The following is a 13,081-nucleotide window of genomic DNA, read 5'->3' on the forward strand; positions in this document are numbered from 1 at the left end:
TCCTGAAATGCTTCGCAACTAGGTAAGGGAGAGGCCAGGAAGGGTGGGCACTGGGTTGAAGCAATCTGCAGAGAGCTTCCAGGGAAAGCCATCAAACTCTTAGGACCAAGACAACTGTGAAGAAGGACCTAGAAGATACCTTGACCCAGACAACATGAAGAAATCCTTCCCAGAGGAGAAGGAGAACAATATGCTAGAAGAAGACAAGAGGACACAATCAAACAGCCACAGGCCCTCAGATGCCGGCACAGGGGCTGCTGCCTTGCCCCCATCCTGGCCTCAGGGTAGCTTCAGAGGGTGTAGGAGACTCTGAACTTCAAGGCCTTGTTTCTAACTGGGAAGAAAGGCTTGAATACTGTTCTTGGATGATGCCTGGCAGAGTTCAGCTTGCTCCACTTTCTTGCCACAGGAAGCAGGCTGCCCTAAAAATCCTTTAGAACAGTGGATCTTTTTGTAATAGTTAGCAAAAGAACCTTTTTTTCTAAGTGAAAAAAATTTTTTGAGGAACATCAATATATAAAAATAGTTGAAAGCCAATCGGCTCTGAAACAGCTCAGCGCTTAAACACATGGTGTCTCCCACAGCGCTCCCTCCCCCGTGGCAGCCTCTGCCACCCTCTGTGGAGCTCCAGTGTGACAGCCACCACCTCAGAAGGCCAGGCAGGCTGCCTGTGAGAACCAGAACATAAATGCCAGGCAAAAGGAAAAAAAATAAAACCGCACGTCATGCAACAACTCCAAAAAACCTATCAAATGAGTGGGTCCCTGGGGAACCCCAAGTGTCAAGAGCACCCGTGAGTTCCACACCATCAATCTACTGCTGGAAAATCCCAAGAGACCATGTGATGCCATGTGACAGCATCTAGACTTGGAAGCCCAGAACTTGAGCCATCCAACTACGTGCAAGCTCTCTCACTCTGAGAAAATATCTTCAACTCTCCGTGCCCAGGCTTTCTCACCAGGAAGAGAAAGATAATAGTTTTCTTACACACTTGACACAGCTGTGAAGGTCAGATAGAAGAATGGACTGAAGTCATATATGAATGGTCAAGCTCTATGCCTGGTTCAGGGCTTAAAGGGTACTGGCTACTCTTCCATGCAGGAGACCTAAGTTTAGTTCCCAGCATGCATGTGGGGCAGCACAGCCACCTATACCCACCTGCAAGGGGTCCCACACTTCTCATGGCCTCTATGGGCAGCTGTACTCATTTGTACACACCTTTCTGTCAAAAGCAGAAGGAACGGGCCTTAGAGATGAGCGTCTCATTCTGCCATTGACGCTGAACAACACCCACGAAGCTACTGTATGGCCAAACAACTGAAAAGGTTTGGATGTGACTTTTCGGTGTCCAACAAACAAGGCAACAGTGAAAGTGCCAATGGCATCCCGTGGCCCTGAGTGGGATGAGACCCACTCTGCCTCCAGTGGCTCCCCCACTCCTTACCCTCCTTGGCAGGCCATGGCAATTTGTTCACGTGTGTCAATTCCTTTCAAAACTGCCACACTCAGCCTCATCTCCCCCGCCGATGAGTCCTTCGGGATCCACGGTCTGTGCCTCTATGTAGAAAGCCCTAGAGCCCACTGATGAAGTCATCCCACCATAGCCAGTTCCAGTTCTCACCGCTAGCCAGACCTGGGCGAGGATGCACTGTGCAACAATGGGAACCGTAAACATGCCCTGCGGGCTGGGATGCCCTGCGGGCTGGGATGCCCTGCGGGCTGGGATGCCCTGCGGGCTGGGATGCCCTGCGGGCTGGGATGCACTGGGGCAGAAGAGCGCTACTCAATATGCATCGGCTGTAGGTTCAATTCCCTGCACCAGAGAGATGATAGATAGATAGATAGATAGATAGATAGATAGATAGATAGATAGATATGATAGATAGATAGATGATAGATAGATGATAGATAGATAGATAGATGATAGATAGATGATAGATAGATAGATAGATGATAGATAGATAGATAGATAGATAGATAGATAGATAGATAGATAGATATGATAGATAGATGATAGATAGATAGATAGATAGATGATAGATAGATAGATAGATAGATGATAGATAGATAGATAGATGATAGATAGATAGATGATAGATAGATAGATAGATAGATAGATGATAGATAGATAGATAGATAGATGATAGATAGATAGATAGATAGATAGATAGATGATAGATAGATAGATAGATAGATAGATAGATAGATAGATAGATAGATGATAGATAGATAGATGATAGATAGATAGATGATAGATAGATAGATAGATATGATAGATAGATGATAGATAGATAGATGATAGATAGATAGATAGATAGATAGATAGATAGATAGATAGATAGATTCGCCCAACCTTTAGGATACAACGTCTCCAGATGGATACGTGCTAAGTTAAAAGGGTGTGGTTCCCTTGGAGAGCTCTTGCCTGGCATGCTCATGGGGATCCAATCCCCAGCAAAATATCAACCCGCTGTGGTCGCGCATTCAGGAGGTGGAAGAAGGAAGATCAGAAGTTCAAGGCCATCTCCAGCTACGTAGTGAGTTTGAGGCCAGCCTAGAATAACATCAGACCACGCATTCTGCCTCAACAAACATCTTATTACCTAACCTACATCCCAGAGGCCTCAGCCGCCCACTGTAGACAGAGCAGGGTTGGGTGTTCCAGCGTAGCTCACAGTACTGACCGGCAAGAGTGCCTACAGCATGTCAGCAGCCTTAGGGAAGATGAACGTTCATGGTGGGAAGTAGCCTTTCTACTGATGCTGATGGCATTAACACCAGGGTAATGTTGAACCATAGCAACCCTGTCTGTACTCTATGGGAAGGAGCCACTAGCCACATCCAGCTACTGAGCCCTTGAAATGTTCCTGGTGTCCCCGAGAAATTAATTCAATGAGTTACTTAGATTTTAAATAGTCATAGGTGACTGCTAATGGACAAGTCTAAAGGAGTGGTCATGCTTGGTCTCTCAGACAAAATTGAGAAAAACTACATATTAAATGTAACTGGGGCCAGCAGGATAGCTCAGCAGGAAAGGGCACTTGCTGCTGAACTTAATGGCTTCAGTTCTAGGGCATGTGATAAAGGGAGAGCCACATCCTACTGACTGGGGCCTCTCTGACCTCTGACCTCTGACCTCCATTCATGCATTGTGGCACATACACCCACACACATTCATACACCATGATAGATAGATAGATAGATAGATAGATAGATAGATAGATAGATAGATAGATAGATAGATGATAAACAGATAGGTGCTATTTAAATATAACTGTCATTTTCCAAACACAAACTCATTGTTAATTTAGTAATGTTACCATGTCCACGTGCTCTTGACAAGGGCAGATTAAGGGCTCTGTCTTAACCCAAGTCTCTATGAGTTCCTTTGCCAATGGTTGGAAGCTGTGAGCAGGCGCTCTACTCGAGCTAGATGAAAAGACTGTTCACCTGTGGGATGCTGCACTGTGAGCCGATGAGACTTAGAATGAGCCTAATCTGACACCAATTAATGATGTGCATAATAACTATGGCTTATGCAATAATTAGTTATAAAGGGTAAGTCATTCTCATACATTCCTAAAATTAGCATAATTTTTACACTGTTTGTTCTCTGCTGTTATCGATTGCATCTGTATCCTCAGCTTCCTGGGTTCTTTGTAAATATTCAGACGCTGCCCACCCCCGGTACCACCGGAAGGCTAGAGTCCCGCTCTCAAGCTGTTGCTGCTTGTTGTCCTGTCCGATTGTTCTTTCCCACCCAGCATGGCCCAAGGCGGGGATGTTTGACACTCCTGGCCATGCTGCTGGCCTGTTTCACTAGGTAGGCAGGATAAGGACTCCCCTTTGAAGAATGTGTCAGTCCCTTCCAGATAGTCTGTCACATAGCTCTCCTGGGACCAGGCATGTTCTAATAAGTAGGAGAGATAAACAAGGTGAGTTTTTCCAATCAAATTAAACCACTTATTGGGTGAATCTCTCTGAACAGGGGGAACCCCTCCCCCTTTCTACCACCTCATATGTATACATGATGGGATTTCCATGTTTAAAAATATAGGATGTACGACCCATGCATAAGCAGAATAGCCAAAGTTTATAACAACCTGTCAATCATGGTAAAGATCCACCCTATCCTAGTCCCTAGAGATGAGTCTCTCTCTCCACCTAAACTTGTAAGTACCCCCAAAGAACTCAGGGATCTTCTACCACGTGCTTGTTGGGGTCCAGTCTATTCCGTTTGCCGTCACTCCAACTGTGAACAAAAACCTGCTTTGACTGCCCTTCTTTGTCTGGTCCCGTGCATTATCTGAAACACAGAGAGCATGAACATCCCTTAGAAGACAGCCCTAGAATCGCAGTGCTAATGCTGCCCTTGACATGTGGCAAACGTCATTGCTCTCTTCCCGGGCAAATCCCGTGGCAAAGACTCCGACTTTGGCTAGACAGCCATCCAACCAGGTCAGGAGGGAGAGAAAGCTGGAAGTTGATGAGGGCAGGCACGCGGAGATCTGCCAAGGACTTGGTCAAGGTATTTGTAGTGATGAACGTCGCAGGGAGGAGGGGAATGGGATGAAAATAAAAACAAGAGGTTGCTAGGGAACAAGAGGACATGCACTTGGGCAGAATTGGAATCCTCCTCCTGGGGGGCGCCTGGCAGAAGCTGTGGCCTCAGACACTAATGCTGAGCTGACCAGAACAGTCACTGGCAATGTACTTCTTGGGGTTCTCTCCCCGAGACCGCGTTGACATGGAGAGCAGGATCAGTTAACATGATCCATTGGAAGAGGAAAATCATGGGCAAAAGGATCCCTGAAAATCAGCCATGGAGACGACAGAAAGGGAAGGCTTGAAGCTCCAGGGAAAAGAAACCTCATCATTTTCCTAGGCATGGGAGGAAAGGGGGGTGGGGTATGCAAGTCCTGCTATATTTAGAGGAAACAGTAAGTTTTATTTGACTTATTTATTAATTTGTTTATTTTATAGTCCTGAGATTGAACCTCGGGCCTCACGCATGCTTGGCATGCACTCAGGCACTGAGCTAAACATCCTCTCCTTTCTAACGATTCCGTTTTATTTTGAGACCAAGTCTCACTACACTGCACAAGCTGGACACGAATTTTGCTCTGGAGCCCAAATGGTTCTTAAACTCCAATCCTCCTGCCTCAGCTTCTGCATAGCTAGGATGGGATTAGGTACCTGCACCACCAGGTCCCCCTGGGAAATTGTAATTCACGGGGCACATGCTATGATATGTATTTGGCCCATTTAACCTGGGCTGACAGGATTTCAGGGTGAGGAGGTCAGGACTTAGAGGCTACCTGAACAGTGGGGTTCCTCAGTTGAGTTTCTCCATCTGGGGCTCTAGATCTCATCCTTCTCAAGTTATGCTCTTGAGCTGGATACTGCTGGATTATGCTTCTAAGCTGGGGTTCTGCTTGATTATGTCAGAGCCCTAGTTAGGGAGATGCTCACAAAGCTTTTACCAAGCAAATCCTTTCCTCTGCAAGGAGCCTTTGCATCGTCACAGTTTACAGTAACCCGGAAATGGAAGACTAGTGACCACATTCACCCAGGGCTTTGTATAAGCTGAACTAAATATCTATACACACACATACATGTATGCATGCAAACGCAAACATGCACACACTTGCACAAAGGCGTTCATGCAAAACCGCACACGCAAGTACACATCCACACATAGTGCATGCACACACAGACACTAGCACATGCACACACACATGCATACACACACATTCACACGTACACTCACACATGCACCACACTCACACACACTCATTCACACGCCCACACTCACACATGCACAGATGCACACACACACACACACACACACACACACACACACACACACACACACACACCCTTACAGAGTGTTAGCCATCACAGCACATGCTGCTTCTCTGAATTCCAGCTCCTTAATCATGTCCTCCTTTTCTGGAAATCTCCTAAGCCCCTCCTTCCTTCGCTTAAATCCTGGCACACAGGAGTCACTAAGAGACTCCCCTCTCCTTCATGCATGCCTTCACTCACTTCACTTGCTTATAAATAACGGGATGCAGCTTTCACCTGTGCTGACCAGGCAAGCCACCAGGGAGCCTGAATACAGCACTCCGAGGGGTTTCTGTGCCCCATCCTCCCTCTATAACCCCAGCCCACAGCAGGGTTACTACGCAGCTTCTGCTATCTTTTTCATTCACAGATCCGGCTCAGATAGAAGCCACCATCCCTTGCTCTACACTCAGTGGTGGAATACCTGACCCAGCTTGAGTTAGAATCAGGCTTTGGTTGAATCTCAGGTATTCACAGAACAAGTGTGGAGGGAGGAGGCTGCTATCAGACACCTAACAGGGCATGGAGGATGATGGTTCTCAGGGACTGTGTCCTGACTGAGCAGTCCCTGAAAAGCCGAGCAGAAAACACTGACTGCCACACCCCGTAGCCTGTGGACTCAGGAGAGGTTATCATCGTTAGAGTTGAGGAAAGAGCTGGCACCAGGGCTGAGGTGCTGACCTGCGTCCGTTGGCTTCCAACTGAGTAAGACAAGTAAAAGCCACAACAACAGACCCTAGCTCTGTATGGCCTCCTACATACAGGGAAACTGAGTCACAATCTCGTTTAAATGTGTACTACTTCTTGTTCCTATCTCCAGAGATTCCTTGGGAAGATGCCACCAATGATAAAGTCCTGCACTAGAGAATTTACTGGGTGCTGTGTGAGAGGATCGAAAAAGCTGGTAGGGCGTGGCACAGAGGGGGGGATGGGCTAAGTATGAAGAAGAACTGAGTTTACCTCCTACCGGGGTTCTTCTCCTAATGCATAAGAGACCAAATAATTAAAACCCCTGTGGCGTTGGGCACTGTAGTTGCCTTCTTTAGACTATAGCAGAGGATGCACCGACCTGAGACCAAAGGCCCTGGCTTAAAGCAATTCTGAGCTGCCTCTTCTGTGGTGCACTCTTTGTGACTAAGAAGAAGATACCAATGCAGAAGCCTGTCTGTGGGAAAACTTTAAATAAAGAGGAGCCTTATCTCCTAGGAAACCAATTCACTCCTCCTCATTCTCCTTGCAAAAAGATGGCCAGCTTACCCTTCTCCCATCCTCAACCCCATTTACATTTCCTTCTCCCTGCACTTTACCATCCAACAAAGCAAGCCTTCTAGAGGAGTATCTGCTTTTTGGCACTGAGTAGTATCCAGCCAGGGTCCAACACGACTTTCAAATGCATAATCTATTTGAAAAGATTTTGGGGCTATAGGAAAACAGACAGCTGCAGAGTCGTCTTTTAGATCTGACAAGGAGTCAGGGCTGTGAATAGGAAGACAGCTGGAGCCTCGGTGACACTATTTCCCACTGGGTGGAGTTTGGAAAGTGTATCTCTATTACTAAGCAGCTGCTTCCTTGTATCGCTTATAAGCGATCTCACCAATGTCATGACCTCAAGGCACGGTGCCCCACAGAAGCGTTCAGGCACCGATGTGTTCCACAGGAATTGAGCCAAACACTAGGTGGGGCATGAGGGGGCTAAAAGCGAAGAGGAAAACGTTTAAGGAGATCACAGGGTAGGAGAGAGGCAGATATGTGGATGGGTAGTGTATCTGCTAAAGAGGTGAAGGAAACGCTCAATGATTTCTCAAGAGAGTGAGGATTACTGAAGTGATGGGGAGTCCCACACAGAGAAGATCTAAAGTATAGATGGAAGGCTGGGGAGACTGCTCATTTGGTAAGGGCTTACCTTGAGAGCCCAAGGAGCTGAGTTTGATTTCCAGAACCCCTGTAAAAATCCTGCCATGCTAGCAAGAAATGCTAATTCCAATTCTCAAGACACAGAGACTGGTGTGTATCCCTGGGACTCAGTCGCCAACCAACCAAGCGCATCCAGTGAGTTTCAAGCCAATGAGAGACCCTGTCTCAAACAAACAAAGTGGATGGCACCTGAGAAAAGATACCTGAGCTTGTCCTCTGGTCTCTACACACACACACACACACACACACACACACACACACACTGTACATTTTTCAAAAGGGCACTGGTGGAATTGAGTGGACTTACATACATGGATAAAAGTCCATGCAAAGATACAGAATGTGGTGCCACTGCTCATATTGTAGTTGAACATGGAATGTCCCTCATGAGCATCCGTTTGAATGCTAAGTCTCCACAGGATGATGCCCTTTTTGGAAGATGTAGAATCTTTAGAAGGTGGTGTCCTGATGGAGGAAATGGGTCAGACAGGGCAAGCCTTTAAGTTTTACAACTTAATTCTTGTTAACTTTCTCCTTCCTGACTGTAGAACCAATGTGACTAGCCTTTCCCAATCCTTAGTTATGATTCCCCACTATAATGTTCTGACTGCATCATCTTGAAATCAAAATAAGCCCCTCCCACTTACAGTGCTCACTAACCATGTTTGATCACAGCAACAAGTAGCTGCGAGTCACTCAACAAGGCCCGCGCATACATCTGAAAGCCCAGCACTTGGGAGTCTCAGGCAAGGGGATCATAAGGTCATCCAAAACCACAGAATGAAAACTAGCTTCAAAGTTCATGCGACCCACCAAAATAAGACAAGCATGTATGAAAAGAGGAGAATGGCCCAGTGACTGGGAACGCAGGAAGGACATGGCTTGTCTATTCCAAGAACTATGGATTATTTTTTAAGACTTTATGTTCATTTGTGTGATGGTGGGTCATTCATTCAGATGCCTGCAGAGGCCAGAATCAGGCACTTGATTCTCTGGAGCTGAGCTGCATTTATAGGTGGTTGTAAGGCACCTGGTACGGGTGCTGGGAATTGAACCTGGGTCCTCTGAAAGAAATGTTCAACATCTTTAGTCATAAGGGAAATGCAAATCAAAACAACCCTGAGATTTCACCTCACACCAGTGAGAATGGCTAAGATCAAAAACTCAGGTGACAGCAGATGCTGGTGAGGATGTAGAGAAAGAGGAACACTCCTCCATTGTTGGTGGGATTGCAGACTGGACAACCATTCTGGAAATCAGTCTGGGGTTCCTCAGAAAATTGGACATTGAACTGCCTGAGGATCCAGCTATACCTCTCTTGGGTATATACCCAAAAGATGCCCCAACATATAAAAAAGACACGTGCTCCACTATGTTCATCGCAGCCTTATTTATAATAGCCAAAGCTGGAAAGAACCCAGATGCCCTTCAACAGAGGAATAGATACAGAAAATGTGGTACATCTACACAATGGAATATTACTCAGCTATCAAAAACAATGACTTTATGAAATTCATAGGCAAATGGTTGGAACTGGAAAATATCATCCTGAGTGAGGTAACCCAATCACAGAAAAACACACATGGTATGCACTCATTGATAAGTGGCTATTAGCCCAAATGCTTGAATTACCCTAGATGCCTAGAACAAATGAAACTCAAGACGGATGATCAAAATGTGAATGCTTCACTCCTTCTTTAAAAGGGGAACAAGAATACCCTTGGCAGGGAAGAGAGAGGCAAAGATTAAAACAGACACAGAAGGAACACCCATTCAGCGCCTGCCCCACATGTGGCCCATACATATACAGCCATCCAATTAGACAAGATGGATGAAGCAAAGAAGTGCAGGCCGACAGGAGCCGGATGTAGATCTCTCCTGAGAGACACAGCCAGAATACAGCAAACACAGAGGCGAATGCCAGCAGCAAACCACTGAACTGAGAATAGTACCCCCGTTGAAGGAATCAGAGAAAGAACTGGAAGAGCTTGAAGGGGCTCGAGACCCCAAATGTACAACAATGCCAAGCAACCAGAGCTTCCAGGGACTAAGCCACTACCTAAAGACTATACATGGACTGACCCTGGACTCTGACCTCATAGGTAGCAATGAATATCCTAGTAAGAGCACCAGTGGAAGGGGAAGCCCTGGGTCCTGCTAAGACTGAACCCCCAGTGAACTAGATTGTTGGGGGGAAGGCGGCAATGGGGGGGAGGATGGGGAGGGGAACACCGATAAGAAAGGGGAGGAGGGAGGGGGATGTTTGCCCGGAAGCCGGGAAAGGGAATAACACTCGAAATGTATATAAGAAATACTCAAGTTAATAAAAAAAAAAAAAAAAAAAAAAAAAGAATAGTCAGTGCTCTCAATCCCCGAACCATCTCTCCATCCCCAGCTGGATTTATTTCCTGAATGTCATACTACTGTAGTCCTCAGAGCTGTGCTTGCCCTCCATGTTCTCCACTGGGCTGCAGTGGTTGGGAACCTGGGACTGGGTTTTCAGCTCTCTAATTTGTTGCATTACAGGCCGGCATTCGCCAGTTCAGAAAGGAAGAAGAAGAAAGAAGTCGACGGCCATGGTTACTCTTCACGCAGAGGCCAGCAGCCGTGTGAGTTTGGATGCATGTTAGGCTGTTCTCATGTGGCTGTGTATGAAGCACCCACATTGACACCCCCCGAAGCTGTGGGTATTCAGTGATCTTTTTTCCCAAAGTCTTAACCTGGGCCACAGCTACTGCTTCCTGTGTTCTCAGAAAGCCACTGTCAAGGTCTAGCGCCACTGGAAAGCTTCAACTTTTTCTGACCTTCAGTCTTCCACGGGCCATGGCAAGTGCACACATATTCACAAACAGATGGACACTTTCTGAAGTCTCGTAAGCAGCATTTGATAACATTAGGTCCGTAACTGCCTAAAATATTTTTCTGGCTTCTGTTTTCCCTAATCTACACTCTGACTGAGGGCATTTTAGAACTGGGCTCTGTAGCTTTGTAAGAGAGAGGGGATGGATGGGAGAGAGAGAGAAGAGAGGAGAGAGGAGAGAGGAGAGAGGAGAGAGGAGAGAGAGCGCTGAAACGATGAGGAGCTAGGACACCAGGAGATGGATTGATTTAATAATCCAGTGGAGAGATAATGAAGCTCGTAGTTAAGATGTGGAAATAAGAGTGATGGAAAGATATTTGAGATGCACAGCCACTCAGATGAGGGAGATAGAATGTGCACAGAAGTCCCTGTGGCTGCTGGTCCAGGCAACTGTACCAGAGATGGGAGGACGGCACACAGAGCAAGTGAAGGAGCAGAGACTTGGCAGGCATAACCGATGATGAGCTCGATGTAGGAAGTGCTAAGTTTCTGATCTAGATATTAAGCAGGCTAAATAAATCTGAAAGTAGGAGATTTAGACTAAAGGTATTTATTTTTTCTGGTACATTGGGTACATGGATGTGGTCATTGAGTCAGTACACTTGGTAAAGTTGCTTAAGAAAGGTATACAACAGAGAGAGAGAGAGGAGGAGGAGGAGGAGGAGGAGGAGAGGAGGGGAGGAGAGGAGAGAGGGAGAGAGAGAGAGAGAGAGAGAGAGAGAGAGAGAGAGAGAGAGAGAGACATTCCAAGAATGACACCTGGAGGGAAGTGTCTCAGAAGGTAAGGTTGTATGCCACCAAGCCTGCTCCACTCCCAGAACCCCCATCCCCCATTTTGGAAACAGAGACGACTCTTACAAGCTGGTCTCTGCCTATATACCACTGTGGCATGTACACACACACACACACACACACACACACACACACACACACACACAAATAAATAAATAAATAAATAAATGTAAAAAAGAACAATTTCGGGAAACCAGTAACACTTTAGAATAGAGGTGAAGGCGAGGGAGAATGCAAGAGGGAATGTGTTACTTTCTTACTTTCTTTGCTACTATGACAAACAACTGCCTCAAAGAAGTTAAGGAAGGAGGAGAGGGTTATCCGTTCATGGTTTCAGTGGGTTCCTTTGATGACTGTTTGGCTTCATGCTCTTGGGAAGAACATCATGGCAGTCAGAGAAAGTGGCAGATATCTGTTCATTTCATTTCAGAACAGGAAGCAGAAAGAGGGAAGAGAGATGGGTGCTTGGCTCACTGCCTCCTGACTCTCCTTTTATTCTGTCATCAGCTCAGAAGGTGGTGCCACCCACATTCAGATGGCATCCTCCTCCTTCCCTTGATCCTGTAGACTCCCTAGGAGGAACATCTCACCAAATCTCCTAGGTGCTTCCAAGTAAGTCAAGTTGACAGTGAAGACCAACCATCCTGAGTGGAAGAACGCAGACAGAATAGCTCCAAATGGGATGAATTGTCTGAAGACATGGATAAGGTGTTGACAATTACATAAATCATGGCTGATGCAAGAAGGGTTGAAAATATAGGCAGGAGCCAGGCTCCACGGTCATGCCTTTCATCCCAGCACTCAGGAAGGAGATCTCTGTTTGTTCGAGGCCAGCGAGGGCAGCAGCATAGTGAGATCATGTCTTAATACATAAATTAAAATAAGTAACGAACAAATACATTTGAAGTGTTAACTTAAAGTGAGAAGACAGAGGTGAGACTCTAACAGACCCTCCCCTTCACTCAAATGTTACTTCCAGTCGCTTTTCCACACAGCACCTGTTCTGGACACTGTGGAGATGGGGGAACAGTTTCCTCAGAGCTGAAAGCTAAACCTCACCATGAGGTTTCCTCTTGTCCTACGCTCTCCCTGCTGATGCTCTGTATCCCCCTCACTATGGTGCTGAAGCCTCTTCTAATGAATCATCCACTGCACAGTCTACAGTGTGTGTGTGTCTGTGTGTCTGTGTGTCTGGGTCTGTGTGTAATGTCTGATGGGCCTTATGCATGTACATGTGGAGGCCAGATGCCAACCTCTGGTGTCACCTCTTATGTGCTTGCTGTCCACTGTTTGGTTGTTCGTTTTGAGACAGGGTCTATCGTTGACCTAGAACTCACCAAATAGGATTTGCTGCCTGGCCAGCCATCCCCCAGAAATCATCCTTCCTCTACCTCCCCAGCACTGCCATTATAAACATGTACCACCTTGTCTGACTTTTTTTGTCTAACATGGGTGCTAGAAATCATGCTCAGTTTCACCACTTTCATGGCGAGTGCTTTACCATCTGGTTGACCTATCTCCACAGCCCAGTGTGCATTTGGTTAGCCATGCTCAAAGCCTTGCGGAGTCCGAGTTCATGCAGAGTGGGCTTGTAACTACTCATAAACATGGGGATTTCAAAAGTGGTTCACAGTCCTTCACAGTTGTTAAAGATCAATGTGACTAGTC

This window comes from Rattus norvegicus, chromosome 4, assembly GCF_036323735.1.
Source record: "Rattus norvegicus strain BN/NHsdMcwi chromosome 4, GRCr8, whole genome shotgun sequence".
Taxonomy (NCBI): Eukaryota; Metazoa; Chordata; class Mammalia; order Rodentia; family Muridae; genus Rattus; species Rattus norvegicus.